The sequence below is a fragment of the Pan paniscus genome, chromosome 1, assembly GCF_029289425.2.
Source record: "Pan paniscus chromosome 1, NHGRI_mPanPan1-v2.0_pri, whole genome shotgun sequence".
Taxonomy (NCBI): Eukaryota; Metazoa; Chordata; class Mammalia; order Primates; family Hominidae; genus Pan; species Pan paniscus.
The window spans coordinates 202,977,743-203,005,687 of NC_073249.2; the positions used below are offsets into that span (position 1 = coordinate 202,977,743).

At 45.2% G+C, this 27,945-nt stretch overlaps 1 pseudogene; it reads left to right on the plus strand.

The window, feature by feature from the left end:
- The first annotated feature begins 67 nt into the window (after window positions 1-67).
- On the plus strand, window positions 68-15,560 carry LOC129393601 (histone H3.3A-like; annotated as a pseudogene).
- Window positions 15,561-27,945: the final 12,385 nt, after the last annotated feature.

Consider the following 27,945-nt stretch of genomic DNA (forward strand, 5'->3'; position numbering starts at 1 on the left):
GCCGGGAGGCTCCGCGGCCAATCAAAACACGACAGCGCGGGCCTGGCCAATGAGAAGCGGGCCGCCGCCTGTTGCTGGGGCAGGCCGGGGGCGAAGGCGCGGAGGCGGGGCTGCAGAGGGTTTGAAATCGCCCGGGGAGGAGGAGCATGCCGGGAGTAACTGCCCGGTCCACCGGTGTCTTAGTCCTTTCTCCGGCGGCCTCCCCGCGCCCCTGGCCCGCCGAGGCCCCGGCCGCTAGCTCTCGGCTCTTCCTACCGCTCGGCTCTCGTGCGCGCGGGCTTGCCGCCCTTGGGACTGCCCCGGGGGAAAAGACTGACCGGCGGGGGACGTTTGGTTCTCGAATTAGGGCCACTGAGTCCTGTAGCCTGTATTGACAGATGGAAGATACTCCGAAAAGCCTCTTGCCAGGGCGCAGCCCCCTCCCGCCTCGGGCCTCGGCTTCTGGGTCGCCTCTCTCCCACACCCACAACTCCGCGTCCGAAGCCGGCGCGTCCCCGCGGTTCCCTCCGGTGCCCCCACCCTCCAGCCCCGCAATTACTCAAAAGTTGCCTCCCTGTGAAGGCGGTTCAGACACACGCGGGCAAGTCAGTCACTTCCTGCTTGGTGGCCCCATTGGTCCTTAAGTTCAATTAGAGCCCTTCACGCGCCGTGTTACCGTTTCCTGTGGCTGCAGCTCTCCCCACCCACACACCCTCGAGGGCCACAACCGGTTAGGTTTTGTTTCTCTGAGCACAGCGCCTTCGCGCGTTGTAAGTGCACAGTAAGTTTGCTGAAAGAATGAGGACTGCTCTCCTCCCCTTTCTGCCCCACTTGTAAGTGAAAAAGGGGAAGAAAGAGAATATTGTTCAGTTGATTATGCCAGCCAGATGCAGGTAAGGGGAAAATGGCAATTTCTTTGGAGTAAATGTATAAGCAACCCAATGTGAATCTTTTAAAAGAGCACTAATTTCAATGAGCGTGAATAATTCTGGGACAAACGGTATAAAATCAGTCTCATTCACAGTTTGTTCGTGTATACACATATATACCCAAGTTTACGTTACAGAATTTATATTTACCAACTTTTTATAAATCTCATGTAATTCGTTGTTTATTTTTGAGACGGAGTCTCCTTCTGTCGCCCAGGCTGGAGTGCAGTGGCACAATCTCGGCTCACTGCAACCTCTGCCTCCTGGGCTCAAGCGATTCTCCTGCCTCAGCCTCCTGAGTAGTTGGGATTACAGGCGCCCGCCACCACACCCTGCTAATTTTTGTATTTTTAGTAGAGACAGGATTTCATCATGTTGGCCAGGCTGGTCTCAAACTCCTAACTTCACGTGATCCGCCCGTCTCAGCCACTCAAAGTGCTGGGATTACAGGCGTGAGCCACCACACCCGGCCTGTATTTCGTTTTTTAATCTTCAGTTTTTTGCCACCGTTATCCCCCACTTCCCAATCCAACCCAAATTCCTATATTCTAGCCATTGGATCTTAAGAAAAGTTACCGCATCTTAAGAGATGCAGTTTGTTAATCTAATTTGATAAAAGAGGTATTTTTGAGCATAGGGACTTTCTGGTGCTAATCATAATCAAATAAGAAGTATGTGGTAAACCAACAGGTGTCTTAGTGAAAGTGTAATCTGTTTTCCAAACATTCAAGAAGTTTGCTTAGACGTCTAGCCAGATAATAGCCAGCTGTATTTAATGAATTTTTAATGGTGTCACTTTAAAAAACAAAAAACAAAAAAACACTTCCGTGGCTCCAAATTGTAATACGGAATAAAATCTAAACTCTAAACGTTTAGAAAATTATTCAAAGCCATTGCAATCTAGAGTTAGTCTTTTCATGGCAGGGCATGGCTCACACCTGTAATCTCAGCAATTTGGGAGGCCGAGGCAGGAGGATCACTTGAGCGTGGGAGTTTGAGACCAGCCTGGGCAACATGGCGAAACCCCATCTCTACAAATAAACAACAATTAGCTGGGCATGGTGGCACACGCCTGTAGTCCCAGCTACCTGAGAGACTAAGGTGGGAGAATCACCTGAGCCCAGGAAGTAGAGGCTGCAGTGAGCTGCGATCACACCACTGCACTCCTGGGTGAGAGTAAGACACTGTCTCAAAAAAAAAAAAAAAATTCATCTCTTCAGCCACTCTGAATTTTATCTGCATAAACGCACACATAACATTGGAAATGTATAAACACACACAGAGTATCCTTACTCTGCCCCCTACCCTGTGCTAAATTTTTTTTTCTTACATCATTTCATTTAATCCTCACAATAATGTTGTGAGGTAGGAGCTGTTTTCATCCGCACTGTACAGATGAAGAATCTGAGGCTCAGATGGTTTCAAGTTGAAAGCCAGGTACTAGGATTCAAGAGGCCAGGCTGCAGGTTGCCTGCAGCATCTGTGCTCTCCAGCACCTAAAAGGTTTTTTGCCCAGAGCAGACACTGACTGTTGACTGGGCTGCCGGGGCTGTTCGGGCAACAAGAAGCCTCCATCCTACCATCTGGCAGAACCAGTTTCTTTGCCAGAAGGTCAGAGTCGAGATGCCCTTGGGGAAAGCACTGTTAAAGCTTTTACTGCGTCCCAGACTCCCAGCACCCTCTCAGGCTAGCTCCAGCCTCATCATTCATTAGTATTTACCAAGTGCCCGCAACAGCTCAGAACTAGGGAGGAGAAGTTAAAATAATACCTTTTTTGGGACATCTGATACAGCCTCTGCCAGAACCATGTGGTCTTTAAACTCAGCTCCACCAGCACAATCCTATTAGCAGTTCTCAATTCAAATAGGAAAATGTTGATGCCGACAAACAGCTCTCAGGATACAGCTCACCTAAACTGGAAGCCAAATGCATAATAAATACATGGATGTTTAATACAAAATATTTAGCAAAGATTTATCTGGTGCCTACTTTGTGCCAGGCACTATGCCACGCTCTGGGGATACAGCAGTGAAGGAGGCTCCATCCTGGCCCTAAAGGAACCCAAAAGCTGTTTCCTTTACAATTTACCAGAGAGGGAAACTAGTGTCTGGGAAGATTTATTCCCTCCCTTCTTCCCCTGAGAGTCAAGGACAGGCAAGGCCAAAATCAGCCTGCTAACCTCACTCAGGAGGTGCAGGTAACAAACATTGTTACTGGACCCTGCAAATAAAGTAGAAAAGGAGGGGGACTCTCACAACTTGCTGAAATTTTTTCACTGGAGGATCTGTTTTGAGCTATGTATCAGTGGCAACCAAAATCAATGAAATCATTAGGAAAACATTATCTACCTAATCTGTAAGTAGAGGTGGAGCAAAAAGCAAGTGTTTCTGGGCCGGGCACAGTGGCTCACGCCTGTAGTCCCAACACTTTGGGAGGCCAAGGTGGGCAGATCACCTGAGGTCAGGAGTTCGAGACCAGCCTGGCTAACTTGGTGAAACCCTGTTTCTACTAAAAATACAAAAAATTAGCTGGACGTGTGGCGCATGCCTGTAATCCCAGCTACTTGGGAGGCTGAGGCAGGAGAATCGCTTGACCCCGGGAGGCAGAGGTTGCAGTGAGCCGAGATCGCGCCATTGCACTCCAGCTTGGGCAACAACAGCAGAACTCCGTCTCAAAAAAAAAAGAAAGAAAAAAGAAAAAAGAAAGTGTTTCTGAAAGCCCAGCTTTGGGGGAGAGACAAGTTGTAGGCTGAGGCATACAACCGCACCAGTGCCGGGGTAGTTGGAGAAATCACCCAGGTTTGCCATGGCTTTGGAATAAGTATATAGTAGAATCGACTGGCCTTCAGGCTGAGTCTCAGTTTCTTCATCTGTAGAATGGCAATCCTCCCTGTCTTGTAGAGCTCATGGTAGGAGCCAATGAAATAATAAATGTAAAAGCACTTTTATGATGTAGATTTAGAATACACCTGTAATTCCAACACTTTGGGAGGCAGAGGCAGGAGGATCACTTGAGCCCAGGAGTTCAGGACCAGCCTGGGCAACATGGTGAAACCCCATCTCTACAAAAAATACAGAAATTAGCTGGGAGTGGGAGGTGGTGTGCCCCTGTGGTCCCAGCTAGTTGAGAGGCGGAAGTGGGAGAATTCCTTGAGCCCAGGATGTCGAGACTGCAGTGAGCCATGATCACACCACTACATTCCAGCCTGGGCAACAGAGCAAGACCCTGTCTCAAAAATAAATAAACAGAACATGCTAAAAACGTTAGGTACTTTAATATTATCCCCCAACTCCACCCCCGCCCTAGCGAGTCCATTTCAAAACAAAAGCTGGTTTGGTTCTTTTTCTTCTTCAATCTCATATATGAAATCAGATGGTCAACTTTGAATGTTTGCAGGTCTGTCCGCTCAGGGCTTAATTCAGTTTGAAGAAGCAAGCAAATTCTTAGAACCTGCCAGAAGAGTGAAATGGAACACCTGCCCACTGTTTCGATGTGCCTCAGAGCTCGGATCTTGTTGCCAAACTGATTGCAAAACACACACCCCTCCCCACACCATGAATTCATTTCCTGGGGAAGCATCTGCTGCCTCCCTGCTTGCTCAGACGTTCCTGAGAAGTGTCAAATCTGTTCTTAACCATTGCAGCCATTTCGGTCTAATTACTAAATGGGGCACAGGAAGTCAATGATGAACTCCCACGCCTCCTGTCGACGCTGATCCAGGGGTCCAACCTTCAAGACCCTTAAAGGATTCTGATGCCCAGACCCCATCCCAGAATCAGAATCTTTGAGCACGGGGCTGTGGCTATTCCAATCCGGTTGATTCCAATGTCTCACTCCAGTTGAGAATCACTGCTTTCAGTTTTGCTAAGGGCAATCCCCTGGTGTGGAGGCATGTTTATGAAGGAGACCCCCTTTGTCCTATGTAATTCTCAAAGTTGGTGATAACACCAAATAACCCCAACAAGTCAGAAACTAGCTCCGGAACACCCAGAGTTGTTTAGATTAGCTTTTAAAAGTGATTTTCACACAGGTGGACTCCCAAGCTCGGCCATGGGATTCCTTGCTAGTTTGTTGATCCCAGCCGTCTAATTCTTGGCCCATTCCAGAGTTTTGGCCTCAGTCGCCAGGCCAAAACTGAACGGAGAGACGGGCAGCGATCTCTCCGATGGCTGAACGGAGAGACGGGCAGCGATCTTGAGAGGAATTTATGAAACAGGCTGAGACTGCTACCTGCATTGATAGGAAGAGGAAATCTGGAACACACCGTGCTCACTCCCCCCAAAATAATGGTATATCGGAGCCGTCTATTTGTAAGACCATAACAATGCCTGTCCCCCAACTATTCACACCTGTGGCATGAGGAAGAGACACACCATCCCCAGCTCAGAAATAATGGGAGGCTCTAAAGAGAATCAAAGGAGACATGAAACCACTGAAGCTCCCACACAGTGTTTGGTTGACAGTATTCTCTGGATTCCTGTAAAACGTGCTTGCTTTATCACTTTCTATGTTTTATTTGTGTTTGTTTGTGTTTTTTTGTTTTTTTTTTGTTTTTTTTTTGAGATGGAGTCTTGCTCTGTCACCCAAGCTAGAGTGCAGTGGCGCAATCTCGGCTCACTGCAACCTCTGCCTCCTGGGTTCAAGCGATTCTCCTGCCTCAGCCTCCCGAGTAGCTGGGATTACAGACGCCTGCCATTACACCCTGCTAATTTTTATTTATTTATTTTTTATTTTATTTTATTATTTTTTTTTTTGAGACAGAGTCTCGCTCTGTGGCCCAGGCTGGAGTGCAGTGGCACAATCTCGGCTCATCCACCTCTCAGACTCAAGCGATTCTCCTGCCTCAGCCTCCCAAGTAGCTGGGATTACAGGCGTGTACCACCACGCCTGGCTAACTTTTTAGATTTTTGGTAGAGACAGGGTTTTACCACGCTGGCCAGGCTGGTCTTGAACTCCTGACCTCAAGTGATCCGCCTGCCTCAGCCTCCCAAAGTGCTGGGATTACAGGCGTGAGCCACTGTGCCTGGCCTAATTTTTGTATTTTTAATAGAGATGGGGTTTCACCATGTTGGCCAGGCTGGTCTTGAACTCCTAACTTCAAGTGATCCGCCTGCCTTGGCCTCCCAAAGTGCTGGGATTGCAGGCGTGAGCCACCGCACCCGGTCCTCTGTCAGCATTTTCACAGGTGAAAAACTGAGGCTCAGCGCCACCGCGCCCGGCCTCTACTTTGTATTGTAATAGCCCCTAGCATTTTTAACATCTTCTACACATCTTTTTAACATATTCTAAATCTACGTCATCCAAGTGCTTTTGCTTTATTTCATTCAATCCTACCATGAGCTTTATAAGGTAGGCACAGTTGCTGCTCTAAAGATAAAGAAACTGAGGTTGAGAGAGACTCGTTCACCTCTGCAACAAAGATCTTGTATTTTAAACATTTTCTTTGGAGTTTTGTCTCATTAATAACACATTAACTATAGAAAAGGCAGATAAAAAATAAGTAGAATTCACTCAACATCTCACTTCCCAGAAGTAAGCATTGTGAACGCTTGGAAAGTATGTCCTTCCAGTCTTTTTTCTATACCAGGAGAGAGTGTGAGTCGTGGTGGGGGCATAGACACCAAAACCTGCTCAGCATCACACCTTAGCTCTGTGGCTTTCTAGCATATGACTGACTTTGGCAGGTTGTTTAACTTCTCTGTGCTGTAGTTTCCCCATCTGTGAAATGGGGATAATAACAATACCTAACATTTGTGTAATGATTAAGTAAGTCAACATCTCTGCAGTACTTAGAACAGTGCCTGCCACATAGAAAGCCCTTAGTTACTGAGCTTTTTTTTTTCTTTTTACAAAGATGAAAAGTGGTATATATTCTATTGTTACCTTTTTTCACTTTTTTTTTTTTTTTTTTTTTTTGAGGCAGAGTCTAGCTCTGTTGCCCAGACTGGAGTACAGTGGCATAATCTCAACTCACTGCAACCTCCACTTCTCAGGTTCAAGTGATTGTCCTGCCTCAGCCTCCTGAGTAGCTAGGATTACAGGCATGTGCCACCACGCCCAGCTAATTTTTGTATTTTTAGTAGAGACGACGTTTCTCCATATTGGCCAGGCTGGTCTTGAACACCTGGGCCTCATGTGATCCACCCACCTTGGCCTCCCAAAGTGCTGGGATTACAGGTGTGAGCCACCACGCCCGCCCCTTTTTTCACTTTTTAAACTCAGGATATTGTGAGCATGTTTCCATGTATATATACATTCATTGTTAGCCATATTTTATGTTATGACCATCTTTGATTAATTTACTATTCTCCACTGTTATTTCCAATTTTTTGCTATTATATGCTGAGTTGGATGTCCCTATAAATAAAACTTCATTTCTGTAAATAAATTTCCTTTAAATAAATTCTTAGGGGTGAAAGTACTAGGTCACAAGGTAAATATACAGGTAAGACTTTTGATACATATTACCAAATACTTTCCAGAAATTATGTATCCATGTATGCCCCCACCATCAGGCTAAAAGTCAGTCCCAGGCTTCTGGCTTTGAGGATACTGTTCCCTGTCCTTATTGTTTATAGCTGCTTTCCTGACATTGGATCTGTAAGAGGAGTTGGTGAATTTACGTTGGTGAATTTCTTTGTTTTTTTGAGACGGAGTTTCACTCTTGTTGCCCAGGCTGGAGTGCAATGGCACAATCTCGGCTCACTGCAACCTCTGCCTCCTGGGTTCAAGCGATTCTCCTGCCTCGGCCTCCCAAGTAGCTGGGATTACAGGCATGTGCCACGACGCCCAGCATATTTTTTGTATTTAGTAGAGACAGGATTTCACCATGTTAGTCGGGCTGGTCTTGATCTCCTGACCTCAGGTGACCCACCCACCTCGGCCTCCTAAAGTGTTGGGATTATAGGCATGAGCCACCTCGCCTGGCGGTGAATTTCTTTTGACAGGAAATAGTCAAAAGAATTTTAAAAGGTTTTTTTAAAGATCACGTGTTATGTATGGCCTTTGTACAAAGTATGCCTGTGGGATAGCTTTTTCTGGGGAACATGGAGCTAATGAGGTCCACTTATTCGTCACAGCCTCCATAGCTGTCAATTTGGCAGTTAATGAGCTACAAACGTCTGGAATTTCCACTGAGTCAGGCAAGCCAGTGTTTGTTCTCTGGCTGATGGCTTGGGTTTGGAAAGAGACTATGAGTCAAGCTTCCATGGCCCGAGAGCCTGGATTTTGCCACAGCAGAAAAAAAAAAAAAAAAAAAAGAACAGTTTGACATGGTCTTAACACATGATTAAACTGCTAGGTGACACCGTGGCATGACTTCCACTCTTGGGAAGAGCAGGCAACAAAGGAGTTGCCATTCACCCACAGTTTCCAAGGCAAAAGGAGGTGAAGTAACTTGCTCGAGTTCAGTCTGATCTCTTGATTCCAGTTCACCGTGATTGAATATTTATACCATCTCCTTGCCTTTGACTGGTATATCTTTATTTTGTTTTGTTTTAACTGTTACTTATGCAATTCAAAGGTATGATATTTTGCATATTACAAATGTGTTGCACATTAAATAATAACAATAAGTATCAAGCACTCTACTATGAGCAAGGTACACTGTCCTAAGCAATTTAAAAAAAAAATTTTTTTTTTTTTTAAATAGGATCTCACTCTGTCACCCAGGTTGGAGTGCAGTGGTGAGATCACGGCTCACTGCAGCATTAACCTCCTGGGCTCAAGCAATCCTCCTGCCTCAGCTTCCCGAGTAGCTGGGACAACAGGTGTATGCCACCGTGCCCAGCTAATTTTTGTATTTTCTGTAGAGACAGGGTTTTGTCATGTTGCCCAGGCTGGTCTTGAACTCCTAGGCTCTAGTGATCCACCTGCCTCAGCCCCTCAAAGTGCTGGGATTACAGGCATGAGCCATTGAATCGGCCTGTCCTAAACAATTGATACGCATTATCTTATTTAATTATCATCACAACCTACTGAGGTCACTAGTAGTACTGCCTCATTAAATGGATGAGTAAACTGAGATTCAAAGAGGTAGGCTAAGTCATTTGCCCAAAGTCACATACCTCGAACTTGAACCTGGGTCAGCCTGATGCCAAAACCTGCCCTTAGCCACTCTGCTACACCGATCTAGTCTTCAGGGTCCATATTGCTAGGAAGCGCTCGGAATACAGTATGCTCTAAATGGGAGGTAGCCACCCTTCTGGTTCCATGCTATCATTGGCCAGTAAAATTGCACGTATATTCTCATTGCCGATTAGAAAAAAATAAGAAAAAAAAAAACTAGAGTATTTATAGATCCTCATGTGTTTTGTTTCTTTGATTGATTGTTTGTTTGTTTGTTTGTGAGACAGGGTTTCACTCCTATTACCCAGGCTGGAGTGCAATGGTGCGATCTCGGCTCACTGCAACCTCTGCCTCCTGGGCTCAAGTGATCTGCCCGCCTCAGCCTCCCAAAGTGCTGGGATTTCAGGTGTGAGCCACCTGCCTGGCTAGAGTTATTTTCAAAGCCCACAAGTGTGGCCCCTGCAATGGCAGTCTTACAGCAAGATATTGTACTAAGAGGCAGAAGCTGAGGGAGCAATCAGCCTAAGGAGAAGCATTGCCCACTGTGAAGGAATTGCAGCCGAGAGAGCTCATGAAGAGAATTTGCTGATAGGTGTGAGCCACCGTGCCCAGCCTCCACAATAATTCTTAATACAGCTCCCTCTCCCTCTCCCTCTCCCTCTCCCCACGGTCTCCCTCTCCCTCTCTTTCCACGGTCTCCCTCTCATGCTGAGCCGAAGCTGGACTGTACTGCTGCCATCTCGGCTCACTGCAACCTCCCTGCCTGATTCTCCTGCCGAGTGCCTGCCAAGTGCCTGCGATTGCAGGCTCGCACCACCACGCCTGACTGGTATTGGTGGAGACGGGGTTTCGCTGTGTTGGCCAGGCCCGTCTCCAGCCCCTAACCGCAAGTGATCCGCCAGCCTCGGCCTCCCGAGGTGCCAGGATTGCAGATGGAGTCTCGTTCACTCAGTGCTCAATGGTGCCCAGGCTGGAGTGCAGTGGCATGATCTCGGCTCGCTACAACCTCCACCTCCCAGCCGCCTGCCTTGGCCTCCCAAAGTGCCGAGATTGCAGCCTCTGCCCAGCCGCCACCCCGTCTGGGAAGTGAGGAGCGTCTCTGCCTGGCCGCCCATCGTCTGGGATGTGAGGAGCCCCTCTGCCTGGCTGCCCAGTCTGGAAAGTGAGGAGCGTCTCCGCCCAGCCGCCATCCCATCTAGGAAGTGAGGAGCACCTCTTCCCGGCTGCCATCACATCTAGGAAGTGAGGAGCGTCTCTGCCCGGCCGCCCATCGTCTGAGATGTGGGGAGCGCCTCTGCCCCGCCGCCCCGTCTGCCATGTGAGGAGCACCTCTGCCCGGCCGCGACCCCGTCTGGGAGGTGAGGAGCATCTCTGCCCGGCCGCCCCGTCTGAGAAGTGAGGAGACCCTCTGCCCGGCAAACGCCCCGTCTGAGAAGTGAGGAGCCTCTCCGCCCGGCAGCCGCCCCGTCTGAGAAGTGAGGAGCCTCTCCGCCCGGCAGCCACCCCGTCCGGGAGGGAGGTGGGAGGGGTCAGCCCCCCGCCAGGCCAGCCGCCCCATCCGGGAGGGAGGTGGGGGGGTCAGCCCCCCGCCCCGCCAGCCGCCCCATCCGGGAGGGAGGTGGGGGGGTCAGCCCCCCGCCCCGCCAGCCGCCCCATCCGGGAGGGAGGTGGGGGCATCAGCCCCCCGCCTGGCCAGCCACCCCATCCGGGAGGGAGGTGGGGGGGTCAGCCCCCCACCCGGCCAGCCGCCCCGTCCGGGAGGGAGGTGGGGGGGTCGGCCCCCCGCCCGGCCAGCCGCCCCATCCGGGAGGTGAGGGGCGCCTCTGCCCGGCCACCCCTACTGGGAAGTGAGGAGCCCCTCTGCCAGGCCAGCTGCCCCGTCCGGGAGGGAGGTGGGGGGTCAGCCCCCTGCCCGGCCAGCCGCCCTGTCCGGGAGGGAGGTGGGGGGGTCAGCCCCTCACCCGGCCAGCCGCCCCGTCCAGGAGGTGAGGGGCGCCTCTGCCCGGCCGCCCCTACTGGGAAGTGAGGAGCCCCTCTGCCCGGCCACCACCCCATCTGGGAGGTGTGCCCAACAGCTCATTGAGAACGGGCCAGGATGACAATGGCGGCTTTGTGGAATAGAAAGGCGGGAAAGGTGGGGAAAAGATTGAGAAATCGGATGGTTGCCGTGTCTGTGTAGAAAGAAGTAGACATGGGAGACTTTTCATTTTGTTCTGTACTAAGAAAACTTCTTCTGCCTTGGGATCCTGTTGATCTGTGACCTTACCCCCAACCCTGTGCTCTCTGAAACATGTGCTGTGTCCACTCAGGGTTAAATGGATTAAGGGCGGTGCAAGATGTGCTTTGTTAAACAGATGCTTGAAGGCAGCATGCTCGTTAAGAGTCATCACCACTCCCTAATCTCAAGTACCCAGGGACACAAATACTGCGGAAGGCCGCAGGGTCCTCTGCCTAGGAAAACCAGAGACCTTTGTTCACTTGTTTATCTGCTGACCTTCCCTCCACTATTGTCCTATGACCCTGCCAAATCCCCCTCTGTGAGAAACACCCAAGAATTATCAATAAAAAATAAATAAATAAATAAATAAATAAATAAATAAATAGAATTTGCTGAAGAACAAGTGCCATGAGAGAAAGAGGCAGCTTTAGCTGTCTGTCAGGCCAGGGAAATGTCACAAGAGTTCTAGTCAAGTAGGAACTTTCTTACCGTCTTCTGCCCTTCTTCCTCCCTGATTACAACCCTTAACTATAGTTAAGGCCAGACATGCTGGCTCACACCTGTAATCCCAGAAATCTAGGAGGCCAAGGCAGGTGGATGACTTGAGGTCAGGAGTTCGAGACCACCCTGGCCAACATGGTGAAACCCCGTCTCTACTAAAAATACAAAAATTAGCCGGGCGTGGTGGTGCGCACCTGTAATTCCAGCCACTCTGGAGGCTGAGGCAGGAAAAATAATCACTTGAAACCAGGAGGCAAAGGTTTCAGTGAGCTAAGATTGTGCCACTGCTCTCCAGCCTGGGCAACAGAGTGAGACCCTGCTTTTTAAAACAAAAACAAAAAACAGGGCAGGCGTGGTAGCTCATGCCTGTAATCCCAGAACTTTGGGAGGCCGAGGTGGGTGGATCACTTGAGATCAGGAGTTCAAGACCAGCTTGGCCAACATGGTGAAACCCGGTCTCTACTAAAAATACAAAAATTAGCCAGGCCTGGTGGTGTGCACCTGTAATCCCAGCTACTCGGGAGGCTGAGGCAGGAGAACTGCTTGAATCCAGGAGGTGGAGGTTGCAGTGAGCCGAGATTGCACCACTGCACTCCATCCTGGGTGACAGAGACTGTCTAAAAAAATTAAATAAATTAAAAACAAAAATTTTTTTTAATTGTGTTCACAGCCGCCGCCGCGCCGCTGTCACTTTCCAAAGCCAGCGCCACTTCTCACTCACCGAGCTCCAGCCGAAGGAGAAGGGGGGTAAGTAAGGAGGTCTCTGTACCATGACTCGTACAAAGCAGACTGCCTGCAAATCAACCGGTGGTAAAGAACCCAGGAAGCAACTGGCTACGAAAGCCGCTCGCAAAAGTGCGCCCTCTACTGGAGGGGTGAAGAAACCTCATCGTTACAGGCCTGGTACTGTGACACTCTGTGATATTAGACATTATCAGAAGTCCACTGAACTTCTGATTCGCAAACTTCCCTTCTAGGGTCTGGTGCGAGAAATCGCTTAGCATTTTAAAACAGATCTGCGCTTTCAGAGCTCAGCTGTCGGTACTTTGCAGGAGGCAGGTGAGGATTATCTGGTTGGCCTTTTTGAAGACAACAACCTGTGTGCTATCCATGCCAAACGTGTAACAATTATGCCAAAAGACATGCAGCTAGCACGCCGCATACGTGGAGAACGTGCTTAAGAATCCACTATGATGGGAATCATTTCATTCTCAAAAAAAAAAAATTCTCTTCTTCCTGTTATTGGTAGTTCTGAACATTAGATATTTTTTTCCCATGGGGTCAAAAGGTACCTAGTATATGATTGCGAGTGGAAAAATAGGGGACAGAAATCAGGTATTGGCAGTTTTTCCATTTTCGTTTGTGTGTGAATTTTTAATATGAATGCAGAGACATAAAGCATTAATGCAAGTTAAAATGTTTCAGTGAACAAGTTTCAGTGGTTCAACTTTACAATAATTGCAAATAAACCTGTTAAATTTTTCTGGACAATGTCAGCGTTTGGGTTTTTTTAAAACAAGTACTTTTTTTTTTTTTTTGGAGACGGAGTCTTGCTGTGTCACCCAGGCTGGAGTGCAGTGGCGCAGTCTTGGCTCACTGCAAGCTCCACCTCCCGGGTTCACGCCACTCTCCTGCCTCAGCCTCCCCAGTAGCCAGGACTACAGGCGCCCGCCACCATGCCCGGCTAATTTTTTGTATTTTTAGTAGAGACGGGGTTTCACTGTGTTAGCCAGGATGGTCTCGATCTCCTGACCGCGTGATCCACCTGTCTCGGCCTCCCAAAGTGCTGGGATTACAGGCGTGAGCCACCGCGCCCGGCCTAAAAGAAGTACATTTCTTATTGATGGCAACTAAATGGTGTTTGTAGCATTTTTGTCATATAGTGGATTCCATCCATTCACTATATTTCTACCCGAGTTGTCCTACATGCAAGTACATATGTTTAACGTTGTCTGTCTTCTGTGCTGTTCCTGTAAGTTTTCTATTAAAATACATTAAAAAATTTTTAAGTACTTAGAGACAAATGAAAACGAAATGACAACATATCAAAACTTATAGGATGCAATGAAAATAGTGCTCATAGGAAAATTTATAGCTGTAAGCGCTTATATTAAAAAACAAGAAATATCTCAGATCAACAACTTAATTTTACAACTTAAGGAACTAGGAAAAGAAAAGCTAAACCCAAAACTAGCAGATGGAAAGAAATAATAAAGATTAAAGCAGAGATGAATGAAATAGAGAATTGAAAAATCATAGATGCCAGGCACATTGGCTCACACCTATAATCCCAGCACTTTATAAGGCCGAGGTGAGAGGATGACTTGAGCTCAGCAGTTCAAGATCAGCCTAGGCAACATAGACCTTGCCTCTACTAAAAAAAAAAATAATAATAATAATAAATAAATAAAATTTAAAAAAGGAAAAAGAAAAATAATAGAGAAAAATTTTAAACCCAGAGTTGGTTCTTCAAAAAGATTAACAAAATAGGCAAATCTTTAGCTAGATTGGCTAAAAAACAAAAGAGAGAAGACTCAAATTACTAAAATCAGAAGTGAAAGTGGGCACAAATGAAAAGGATTATAAGAGAATACTATGAATAATTATACACAGTATACATTGAATAATTATACACAGAATACTATGAATAATTATACACACATCTATACATTAGATGAAATGGATGAATTCCTAGAAACACAAAACCTACTAATACTGAATCATGAAGAAATAGAAAATATGAATAGACCTATAACTAATAATGAGATTTAATCAGTAATAGAAAATCTCCTGACCAAAAAAAAAAAAAAAAAATCTCCTGGCAAAGAAAAGCCCTGGACCTGAGGGCTTCACTTATGAATTCTATCAAATGTTTAAAGAATTAACACCAACCCTTCTCAACCTTTCAAAAAAATGGAAGAAGGAAACACTTCCTAACAAATGCTATGAGGCCAGCATTACTGATACTGAAGACAGACAAAGATACCACAAGAAAAGAGAACTGTGAACCAGTATCCCTTATGAACATAGATACAATAGCCCTTAACAAAATACAATACTATCAAGCTGAATTCAACAGCATATTAAAAGGATTATTTATACACATGACCAAGTAGGATTTATTCCTGGAATGCAAAGATAGTTTAACATATGAAAATCAATCGAAGTAATATACCACATTAATAGGTTGAAGGGGAAAAAATTCCACATGATTAGCTCAATTGATGCAGAGAAAGCATTTGACAAAATTCAACATTTTTTCATTATAAAAACACTCAGGAAACTAGGAACAGAAGAAAATACCTCAACATAATAAAAGCCATATATGAAATACAGCCAACATCATACTCCCTGGTGAAAGACTGAAATAAGGCAAGAATGCCTGCTTTCACCACTTCTGTTCAACGTAAAACTGAAAGTCCTAGCCAAAGCAATTAGTCAAGAAAAAGAAAAAAAGGGATTGAAATTGGAAAAGAAGAAGTAAAATTCTCTCCATTTGCAGATGGTATAATCTTATATGTGGAAATGCATAAAGATCACACACAGACACACAACTGTTCAAACTATCTGAAAATTTTGGCAAAGTAGCAGGGTACAAAGTCAACATACAAAGGTCAGTTGTTGCATTTCTAGACACTAACGATTAATAATCTGAAAAAGAAATTAAGAAAACAATTCCATTTATAATAGCATCAAAAAGAATAAAATACTTAGGAGTTAACGAAGGTGAGAGACTTATACCATGAGAAATAAAAAACATTACTGAAAGAAATCAAAGACATAGGTAAGTGGAAAGACATCATAGATTAGAGAAGACTTAATATTGTTAAGATGTCAGTACTATTCAAAACATTCTATAGATTCAATGCAATCCCTATCAAAATCCCAACATTTTTTACAGAAATAGAAAAATCCACCCTAAAATTCATGAGGAATTTCAAGAGACCTTGAATAGCCAAATCAACCTTTAAAAAGAAGACCAAAATTGGACATCCCACATTTCCTGATTTCAAAACTCACTACAAAGCTACAGTAATTAAAATAGTATGGTACTGGCATAAAGACAGACATATAGACCAATAGCACAGAATAAAGAGCCCAGAAATAAGCCCTCACATACATGGTATAATAATTTTTGTCAAAGATGCCAAAATCATTCAATGGAGAAAGGACAATCTTTTCAACAAATGGGGCTAGGAAAACTGGATGTAAAATACCAAAGAATGAAGTTAGACCCTTACCTAACATCATATGTGAAAATTAACTCAAAATGGATCAAAGACCTAAATGTAAGAGATAAAACTATAAAACTTAAAAGAAAACATAGGGCAAAAGCTTCATGACATTGGATTTGGCAATAATTTCTTGGATTATAGCACCAAAGGCACAGGTAACAAAAGAAAAAATGGACAAATGGGACTACATGAAAATCAAAAACTTTTGTGCATCAAAGAACACTATCAGCCGGGCAAAGTGGCTCACGCCTGTAATCCCACACTTTGGGAGAACAAGGCAGACGGATCATGAGGTCAGGAGTCCGAGACCAGCCTTGCCAACATAATGAAACCGCATCTCTACTAAAAATACAAAAATTAGCCGGGCATTGTGGCACAAACCTGTAGTCCCAGATACTCGGGAGGCTGAGGCAGGAGAATCGCTTGAATCCAGGTGGCAGAGGTTGTAGTGAGCCAAGATCGCGCCACTGCACTCCAGCTTGGGCAACTGAGTGAGACTTTGTCTCAAAAAAAAAAAAGGACATTATCAAACAGAGGGAAGAGGAAAATTATGGAATGAGAGAAAACATTTGCAAACATATATCTGATAAGGGAGTAATATCCAGAATTTATAAATAGCTCCTAAAACTCAACAAAAGAAATAAACTGATTCAAAAATGGGCAAACAGCTGGGTGTAGTGGCTTATGCCTGTAATCCCAGCACTTTGGGAGGCTGAGATAGAAGGATCACTTAAACCTAGGAGTTCAAGACCAGCCCTGGCAACGCAGTGAGAACCCCATCTCTACAAAAAAATTAAAAGTTAGCTAGGTGTGGTATGCATGCCTGTATTCCCAACTACTTGGGAGGCTGACATGGGAGGATTGCTTGAGCCCAGGAGTTCAAGGTTGCGGTGAGCTATTATCATTGCGCTGCACTCCAGCCAGGGTGAAAAAGCAAGACTCTGTCTCTTTAAAAAAAAATAAAGAAAAGTGCAAAGGGCTTGAATGGACGTTTATCCAAAGAAGATATACAAATGCCAATAAGCACATGAAAAGATGCTCAATAACACTAATCATGAGGGAAATGTAAATCAAAACCACAATGAGGTACCACCCAACACCCATTAGGATGCTACTATCCAAAACAAAAAACAGAAAATAACAAGTATCGGCAAGGATGTGGAAAAATTGCAATTTCTGTGCAGTGTTGGTGGGGATGTAAATTGGTACGATTGCTGTGGAAAATAGTATGGCAGTTCCTCAAAAACTTAAAAACAGAATTACCATATGAGCTAGCGATTCCACTTCTGGGTATGGAATCGGAAAACAGGGTCTCAGATAATTGCATACCCATGTTCAAAGCATTATTCACAATAGCTAAAACATGGAAGCAACCCAAGTGTCCATCCATGGATGAATGGATAAGCAAAATGTATAATATACTTACAATGGAGTATTATTCAGTCTTAAAAAGTTAGGAAATCTTGACACATGATACAACATAAATGAACCTTAAAGACATTATGCTAAGTGAAATAAGCCAATTACAAATGACAAATACTGTATGATTCCACTTACATGAGGTTTCTTGAGTAGTCAAACTTAAAGAGACAGAAAGTAGAACTTCAGTGGTTGCAGGGGCTGAGAGGAGAGGAAATGAGGAGTTATTATTTAATGGGTACAGAATTTCAGTTTTGCAGGATAAAAAGAGTCCTGGAGATGGATGGTGATGATGGTTGCACAAGAATACGAATGTACTTAATTTCATTAAACTGTACATTTATAAATGGTTAAGTTGGTAAATTTTATGTTATGTGTATTTACAAATGAGGAAGAAGAAGAAGTAGGCCGAGAGTGGTGGCTCACACTTGTAATCCCAGAACATTGGGAGCCTGAGGCAAGAGGATTGCTTGAGTCCAGGAGTTCAAGACCAGCCTGGGCAACATAGTCAAACCCTGTCTTTACAAAAAATAAAAAATTAGCCAGGCGGCCGGGCTCAGTGGCTCACACCTGCAATCCCAGCACTTTGTGAGGCCGAGGGGGGGTAGATCACCTAAGGTCGGGAGTTTGAGACCAACCTGACCGACGTGGAGAAACCCAATCTCTACTAAAAATACAAAATTAGCCAGGCATGGTGGCTCATGCCTGTAATCTCAGCTACTCAGGAGGCTGAGGCAGGAGAATCACTTGAACCCAGGAGGTAGAGGTTGCCATGAGCCGAGATCACACTATTGCACTCCAGCCTGGGCCACAAGAACAAAACTCCGTCTAAAAAAAAAAAAAATTTAGCCAAGCATGGTGGTGCACACCTATAGTCCTAGCTACTCAGGAGGCTGAGATGGGAAATTCACTTGAGCCTGGGAGGTTGAGGCTGCCGTGAGCTCTGATCGTGCCACTGCACTTCAGCCTGAGCAACAGAGCAAGACCCTGTCTAAAAAAAAAAAAAAAAAAGAAGTAAAAAAAGTAAAATAAAGGTATTTCTTTATACCATGGATTTTGTTTCAACATAGTCATTTGTCTAAATATTTAAATAAGAAAGCTAATATTTAAAATAATAAAAGATGTTCTATCTTTCTACCTTGACAAATTTACATTCACAACTAAATTAACCCCAACCTTTTATGTCATTTGGATGCAGTTGCCTTTTGTTTCGAGGTCATGGAGCAAAAGATGTGCAGAAGCATTTCCCTGGGGTGTGAACAGTGTTAGTCCTAAGAATGGCTGTCAAGCGTTACAGGTTGTGTGGTGCCAGCACTGAGTAGCAGACATGCCCATATGTTCTTGTCATATACAGTAACCCGTGTAGCCACACAGTCCTTTGACCCCCATGAACCCGTGGCTGGAAGATTTCAGTTTATTTAGACTTGCAAGTTTCTTTCTTTATTTTTTTCTTTTTTCCAGACAGAGTCTCACTCTGTCACCCAGGCTGGAGTGCAGTGACATGATCTTGGCTCACTGCAACCTCCACCTTCAGGGTTCAAGCGATTCTTCTGTCTCAGCCTCCTGAGTAGCTGGAATTACGGGCGTGAGCCACCACGCCCAGCTAATTTTTTATTTATTTTATTTTTTTTTATTTTTAGTGGAGACGGGTTTTCACCATGTTGACCAGGCTGATCTTGAACTCCTGACCTCAGGTGATCTGCCCGCCTTGGCCTCCCAAAGTGCTGGGATTTACAGGCGTGAGCCACCGCACCCAGCTAGACTAGGAACTTTCATTCTTGTGTTCATTTATTTCAAGGTAGAATGATAATTGTCTGTGTCATTAACAATTATTGTTTGTAATTTGATTCTAATATTTCCTTTTTTTTTCTTTTTTTTTTTTTGAGATGGAGTTTCACTCTTTTTGCCCATGCTAGAGTGCAATGGCTCAATCTCGTCTCACCACAACCTCTGCCTCCCAGGTTCAAGCGATTCTCCTGCCTTAGCCTCCCAAGTAGCTGGGATTACAGGCATGCACCACCATGCCCGGCTAATTTTGTATTTTTAGTAGAGGCAGGCTTTCTCCATGTTGGTCAGGGTGGTCTTGAACTCCCAACCTGAGGTGATCCGCCTGCCTCGGCCTCCCAAAGTGCTGGGATTACAGGCGTTAGCCACCGTGCCCTGACTAATATTTCACTTTTATCTTATTTAATAAATTAATTTTATGTATGCTTGTGACATGGGGTTCTCTAACCCCAGAGCAAGGGGTTGTGGAGCCCAGAGCAAGGGCCTCTCTTGCCTAATCTCAGGGGTAATATATTTGCTTGTATGTCCTTAAAATCTAATATAATGAAATGTAGATCAACTATGGTATCTAATAGTTCTGTGACAGCTATCTCCACTAGAAGGATCCTGGAGCGGGCATTGACCACATACAAGGACCACAATTGCCACCAAATACTGTGGCTCAGGGTTTTCCTTTTGGCAGCCCTTATCTGGTAAGACCCTGGCAAAGTTGACACTTCAAGCCCTCCCTTCTTCCTTCCTTTTCAAGGATCTGGACGCATAAGAGTTACAGGCTCTATACACAGGGGCTTTCCTTCCTGGAAACCCGGTAGGAAATCCCATTATGGCTGCCTGTTTGCCAAACTATTCCCTTGACTGACAGGATGCGGCCTATTCAAACTTCTCTGTGTCTGTTGAAAAAAATGCATGTATAAAAAAGGCATGGCCTCACGTAATTAATTAGGCATCTGTAAGGGAGAGAAGATGATCTTTCCCTTACACATCGCAGGATTCACGGCTGAGAGCCCATAAGAAAGAACAGATAGGCCAGGCACGGTGGCTCACGCCTGTAATCCCAGCACTTTCGGAGGCCAAGATGGGTGGATCATGAGGTCAAGAGTTCAAGATCAGCCTGGCCAAGATGGTGAAACCCCGTCTCTACTGAAAATACAAAAATTAGCTGGGCGCGGTGGAAGGCACCTGTAATCCCAGCTACTCAGGAGGCTGAGACAGGAGAATCTCTTGAACCTGGGCGGCAGAGGTTGCAGTGAGCCAAGATTGCATCACTGTAGTCAGGCCTGGGCGACAGAGTAAGACTCTGTCTAATAAAAAAAAAAAAGAAAGAAAAGAGAGAACATAGAACAACAGAGAAGCATAATAAATCTATTTAATACAAATTTTATGTGACATAGGTGACTAAGAAATTAAGACTCCGCCGGGCACGGTGGTTCATGCCTGTAATCCCAACCCTTTGGGAAGCCAAGGCGGGTGGATCACCTGAGGTCAGGAGTTCAAGACTAGCCTGGCCAACATGGTGAAACTCCATCTGTACTAAAAATACAAAAATTAGCCAGGTGTAAAAATTAGCCAGGCTTGGTGGCAAGCACCTGTAATCCCAGCTACTCGGGAGGCTGAGGCAGGAGAATCGCTTGAACCCAGGAGGCAGAGGTTGCAGTGAGCCAAGATCACGCCATTGCACTCCAGCCTGGGTGACAGAGCAAGACTCCATCTCAAAAAAAATAAATAAATAAAAAATAGGCCGGGCGTGGTGGTTTACGCCTGTAATCCCAGCACTTTGGGAGGCCGAGGCGGGCAGATCACGAGGTTGGGAGATCAAGACCATCCTGGCTAACACGGTGAAATCCTGTCTCCACTAAAAATACAAAAAATTAGCCAGGCGTGGTGGCAGGTGCCTGTAGTCCCACCTCCTCAGGAGGCTGAGGCAGGAGAATCGCTTGAACCCAGGAGGCGGAGCTTGCAGTGAGCTGAGATCGCACCACTGCACTCCAGCCTGGGCAACAGAGCGAGACTCCATCTCAAAAATAATAATAATAATTAATAAATAAATAATAAAAAAATTAGCCGGGTGTGGTGGCGGGCGCCTATAATCCCAGCTACTCAGGAGGCTGAGACAGGAGAATTGCTTGAACCCAGGAGGCAGAGGTTGCAGTGAGCCGAGATCTTGCCACTGCACTCTGGCCTGGGCAACAGAGTGAGACTCCGTCTCAAAAAAAAAAAAAAAAAAAAGAAAGAAAAGAAAAGAAAACAAAAAGAAATGAAGACTCAAAGAAAGAAACAGGGGAAACTTTAGTTTTATGGACAGTTATGCAAAGTATGACTGGAAGAAGAAAATGTATAATCTAATACCTTTTCTGATAATACACCAGGGGAACTTAGACCTGTTTGTCCTAATTCTTCTCTGTGTCTGTGTCTTCATTCCCTTCCTCTGGGTACAGGGAATAACTCCAGCTTTAAAGGAAAGTCAGAGAATTCTTTCATGGCTTACTTTAGGGAAGAATAGTGGAAAGTCAGAGAGACCTTCATGCTTCTGCTGTTTTCTCAGATGTCAAAGAGGCCATATTTTGGGGTAACATGTCCTAAACTGTGCCCCATACTGTGGCATTAAAGAAATCAAGTTGGGCCGGGCACGGTGGTTCACACCTGTAATCCCAGCACTTTGGGAGAGCCAGGTGGGCGGGTCACCCAAAGTCAGGAGTTTGAGACAAGCCTGGTCAACATGGTGAAACCCTGTCCCTACTAAAAATACAAAAATTAGCCAGGCGTGGTGGTGCACATCTGTAGTCCCAGCTACTTGGGAGGCTGAGGCAGGAGAATTGCTTGAACCCGGGAGGTGGAGGCTACAGTGAGCCAAGATCGCACCACTGCACTCCAGCCTGGGTGACAGAGAGAGACTCCATCTAAAAAAAAAAGAAAAAAAAGAAAAAAACAAATAAAAAAAATCAAGTTGAAGAAAAGTATATTTTCATGGCTAGGCACGGTCACTCATCCTTGTAATCAGAACACTTAGTGGGGGTTGAGGCAGGAGAATTGCTTGAGTCTAGGAGTTCCAGACCAGCCTGGCCAATATAGTAAGATCCCATCTCTACAAAAAACAAAAAATTAGCCAGGCGTAGTGGCACATGCCTGTAGTTACTCAGGAGGCCGAGGTGGGAGAATCACTTGAGCCTAGGAGGTTGAGGCTGTAGTGAGCCATGGTTTTACCACTGCACTCTAGCCTGGGCGACAGAGAAAGGCCCTATCTCAAGAAAAAAAAAAAAAGAAAGAAAAAGAAAAGTTATGTTTTGTTAAAGGTAAGAGTCAAAATAGATTGCCAAATTAAAAAAAGTTTTATAGTATTATATAAAAGTATATTCAATAATAACGCACTTTTATAAAAAGTGTAACAGCTGTATTTGTTATTTATTGATGCATAACAAATTATTCCAAAATTTAGCAGCTTGAAACAACACACGTTTTACTCACGGTTTCTGTAGGTCAGAAATCTGGGTGCAGCTTAGCTCGTCCAGAAGACGAGGCTCTCTCAAGATTGAGAGTTGGTTCAGAGTCTTTCACAAGATTGCAATGAAGGTGTCATCAGAGACTGCAGTCATCTCAAGGCTTGGCTTGAGAAGAATCCACTTCCAAACTCACCACATGGCTGTTGACTTGAGGCATCATTTCCTTGCCTTGTGGCATCATTTCCTTGCCTTGTGGACCTCTCCACGGGGCAACTTACATTATGGCAACTGTTTTCCCTCAGGGTAAGTTAGGGAGGATGAGAGCTTGCAGGTAGAAGTCATCATCTTTCTGCAACCTAATCTCAGAAGTATCCCATCACTTTTTTTTTAATTTAATTTTTTTTTAGAGACAAGGTCTCACTATATCATCCAGGCTGGTGGTCTTGAATTCCTGGGCTTAAGTGATCCTCCACCTTAGCCTTCCAAAGTGTTGAGATTACAGGCGTGAGCCACTGTGCCCAGTCTCTCTCTCTTTTTTTTTTTTTTTTGTAGTAAAATACACATGACATAAAAGTTACTATTTTAACCCTTTTTAGGAGTACAGTTCAGCGGCATTAAGTACAATCTTCACCACCATCTGTCTATAGAATTCCTTTCATCTTGCAAAACTGAAACTCTCTACCCATAAAACAATAACTCTGGGCCAGGCACAGTGGCTCACGCCTGTAATCCCAGCACTTTGGGAGGCCGAGGCAGGTGGGTCACCTGAGGTCAGGAGTTTGAGACCAGCCTGGCCAACATAATGAAACCCTGTCTCTACTAAAAATACAAAAATTAGCTGGGCATGGTGTTGGGCGCCTGTAATCCCAGCTACTCAGGAGGCTGAGGCAGGAGAATCACTTGAACTCGGGAGGCAGAGGTTGCAGTGAGCCAAAATGGCACCACTGCACTCCAGCCTGGGCAACAAGACTGAAACTCCTTCTGAAAATAATGATGATAATAATAATAACTCCACACTCCTCCTCTCTTTCCAGACCCTGCAACCACCATTCTATTTTCTGTTTCTATCTCTATGCAATTGACTACTTTGGGTAACACATATAAGTAGAATCATACAATATTTATTCTCTTGTGTCATATTTGTCCTCTTGTGTCTTGTAGCTTATTTAATTTACTGACCATAATGTTTTCAAAGTTCCTTCATGTTGTAGCATATGTTAGAATTGTCTTCCTTTTGGCCAGGCGCAGTGGCTCACGCCTGTAATCCCAGCACTTTGGGAGGCTACGGCGGGCGGATCACGAGGTCAGGAGATCAAGACCATCCTGGCTAACACGGTGAAACCCCATCTCTATTAAAAATACAAAAAAAATTTAGCCAGACATGGTGGCGAGCGCCTGTAGTCCCAGCTACTCGGGAGGCTGAAGCAGGAGAATGGCGTGAACCTGGGAGGTGGAGCTTGCAGTGAGCCTAGATTGCGCCACTGCACTCCAGCCTGGGTGACTGAGCAAGACTCCATCTCAAAAAAAAAAAAAAAAAAAAAAAGAAAAAGAAAAGAATTGTCTTCCTTTTTCAGGCAGAATAATACTCCATTGTATGTATATTCCCATTTTGTTTATCCATTGATCTGTCAACAGACATTTGAGTTGTTTCCCCTTTTTGGCTATTGTGAATAAGGCTGCTATGAACATAGGTGTTCACAGGCTGTTCTAGTCCCTGCTGTCAATTCTTTGGGGTGTACACCCAGAAGTGAAATTTCTGGATCATATGGTAATTCTAGCTGTTCCCTCAGAAGCACGTGATCTTTGTTAGACCCTTATTAGTGGTTCTGCTTTTTGCCCTTTGAAGCATGTGATCTTTGTACCTACTCCCTGTTCTTACACCCCCTCCCCTTTTGAAACCCTTAATAAAAACTTGCTGGTCTGAGACTTAGGCAGGCATCACGGTCCTACTGATATGTGATGTCACCTCCGGCAGCCTAGCTATAAAATTCCTCTCTTTGTACTGTCTCTCTTTATTTCTCAGCCAGCCGACACTTATGGAAAATAGAAAGAACCTATGTTGAAATATTGAGGGTGGGTTCCCCCAATATGGTCTGGGGGTAGAGAAGAGAATTTTCTGAAACTAGAACATAAAAATGTAAGGGTTAATGATGTAACCACCCAGTGGATTCTTCCTGCCTGCTGCATAAACAAAGACCACAGCATTGCAGTAACGAAAGAGTACAATAGACATGAGGCCACTCACACAATGTGACAGACAGAATTAGGACTCAAATAAATCTCATCCAAAGCTGGTAGTTTAGGAGTTTTCCAAAGGCACTTTCGAGGAAGGGCTGGGGTGGCTAGGCTTGCTGCTGATTGGTTGGGACAGAGATGAAATCATAGGGGGTGGAAGCTGTCCTGAGTGCTGAACTACTTCTGAGTGGGACCACTGGAGCAATGTCGGTGGGTAGAGGCAGAGCCAGGTACGGGTGGAGCCATGGGTTTCAGACTTCCAAAAACTGAAAAGATACTCAAAAGGCCAATCTACAATAGTGGTGTTACCTGCAGGAGTGGCTGGCAATTAAACAATTTCTTCACCTTAGCATAATTCAGATTCCTCTCCTCCCACAGCCTGATGACCTTTCATTGGCTTAACAAAGACAGTTGAGTTTTGGGGAAGGCCTATTATCATTTAAAGTATAAACTAAATGTGTCTCAAAGTTAGCTCAGCCCCAAAGCCCAGGAATAATTAAGGGAAAGGCAAGATGGGTGTGGATTAGATCAGATCTCTTTTACTGCCATAATTTTCTTACTGTTATAATTTTTGCAAAGGTAGTTTCAATGGGATTATGAAAATTGGTATATTTTGCAGATCAAAAATAAAATTGTAAGTCCCCCAACCATCTGAATGGATCCTCCTCTCAACCAAGAGCATTCCAAAGTTAACCTCAAAAATTAGTTCAGGCCATGATGGGAAGGGGGAGTTGGACATGCCTCGTTATTCCCTCCTCCCTTTTGGAATTCAGACACAGCTGACCAGCATTAACATTAAAACAGATCTTAAGACTGATAGAACAGGTCAGGTGCAGTGGCTCATGCCTATAATCCCAGCACTTTGGGAGGCCAAAGTAGGCGGATCACCTGAGGTCAGCAGTTCGAGACCAGCCTGGCCAACATAGCAAAACTCTGTCTCTATTAAAAATACAAAAATTACCTGGGTGCAGTGATGGGTGCCTGTAATCCCAGCTCCTCGGGAGACTGAGGCAGGAGAATCACTTGAACCCAGGAGGCAGAGGTTGCAGTGAGCCGAGATTGCACCAATGCACTCCAGCCTGGGTGACAGAGCAAGACTCCATCTCAAAAAATAAATAAATAAATGCATTTTAAAAAGCTCCCTTGTCCATTCCCATTATATCTTTCCCATTGCGATCACCAACAATTGTTTATGAAGGCTAGAGTCTTTTGTTATAATGTTGGATGCATTAGGCCTCAGGGACAGGTCTCTGACCTTCCGCTGCCTCCTTTCATCTGCCCCAAGGCAGGACTTGGAGTCTTAAGACTCTCCGATGAGAGGGTCCCACTCTATACCCTGTGGGAAAGAATGCTAATATCATGAAGCTTCCATAAAAACCCAAGATTGACTAGGTCAAGAGAGCTTCCAGATAGCTGAACACGTGGAAGCCAGCAGGAAGGGGAAGAAAAACTGGTCCAGGTGCTGGGAGGGTGGCGCACCCCAACTCCACAGGGCCAGAAGCTCCTGCGCTTGGGCCCCTTCCAGACCTCACCCTATGTACCCCCTCATCTGGCTGGTTATCTGTTTCCTTTAACATAGCTTTCTTAGTAAACTAGTAAATGTAAGTGTTTCTCTGAGTTCTGTGAGCCACTCTAGCAAATTAATCGAATCCAAAGAGGAGGCTGGGGGAACCCCAGCTTGAAGCCAGTCAGTCAGAAGTTCTGGAGGCCCAGACTTGTGACTGGGAGAGTGGAGAAGGAGGGAGCAGTCTTGGGGACTGAACCCTCAACCTGTGGGATCTGGCACTGTCTCTGGGTAGATAGCGTCAGACCTGAATTGGAGGCCACCTGGCTGGTGTCTGCTGGTTGGTGGTGGGGAGAGACGCACACACGTTTGGTTATGTAGCAGGACAAGCCGCAGACAAAACCCCTCAGACACTGAGTTAAAGAAGGAAGGACTTTATTCGGCCGGGAGCTTCGGCCAGACTCACGTCTCCAACAACCAAGCTCCCCAAGTAAGCAATTCCTGTCCCTCTTAAGGGTTTACAACTCTAAGGGGGTCTGCATGAGAGGGTCATGATGGATTGAGCAAGCAGGGGGTACATGACTGGGGGCTGCATGCACCAGTAATCAGAACGGAACAGAGCAGGACAGGGATTTTCACAGTGCTTTTCCACACAATGTCTGTAATCTATATATAACATAACTGGTTTAGGTCAGGGGTCCATCTTTAACCAGGCCCAGGGCTAGGCGCCGGGCTGTCTGCCTGTGGATTTCATTTCTGCCTTTGAGTTTGTACTTCTTCTTTCATTGGAGGCAGAAATTGGGCATAAGACAAGATGAGGGGTGGTCTCCTCCCTTAGTCACAGAAGTTTTCTTCTGTGTAGTTGATCATTGTGGTGTGAGAGTAGAGGAAAAACCCAGTGTTAGGAGAGTTTCTCCCTAGACAATCTTTCATCAGTTATATGATTTGCAACTATGTCCTCCCATTCCCTAGGTTGCCTTTTGAGAAACTGTTGATACTATCCTTTGATTTAGAAAAGTTTTAAAATTTGATGAAGTCTTGTCTGTTTTGTTCTTTTGTTGCCTATGTTTTTGGTTGTCATAGCCAAGAAATGATTGTCAAATCCACTGTCATGAAGCATTTGTCCTATACTTTCTTGCTAGTTATAGTTTTATCACTTACATTTAGATATTTGATCAGTTTTAAGAGTTAATTTTTTATTTTTATTTTTTTAGAGACAGAGTCTCACTCTGCCGCCTAGGTTGGAGTGCAGCGATACAATCATAGCTCACTGTAACCTCGAACTCCTGGGCTCAAGGGATCCCATTTTTAAGTTAATCTTTGTATATGATGTTAGGTGAGGGCCTCACTTCGTTCTTTGGCACGTGGACATGCAGTTTTCCCAGCCCCATTTGTTGAAAAGTTATCATCCTTCTCCATTCAATGGTCTTGGCAGCTCTGTTCCATTGATCTGTATGTCTGTCTTTATGCTAGTTCCCACTGTTTTTGATACTGCAGATTGTAGTAAGTTTTGAAAGCAGGAAGTGTGAGACTTCCAACTTTGGTCTTTTTCAATTGTTTTGGCTTTTCGAGGTCCCTAATATGCCATCACTTTTGCTATATGCTATTTGTTAGACGCTAATCACTAATCCCCACA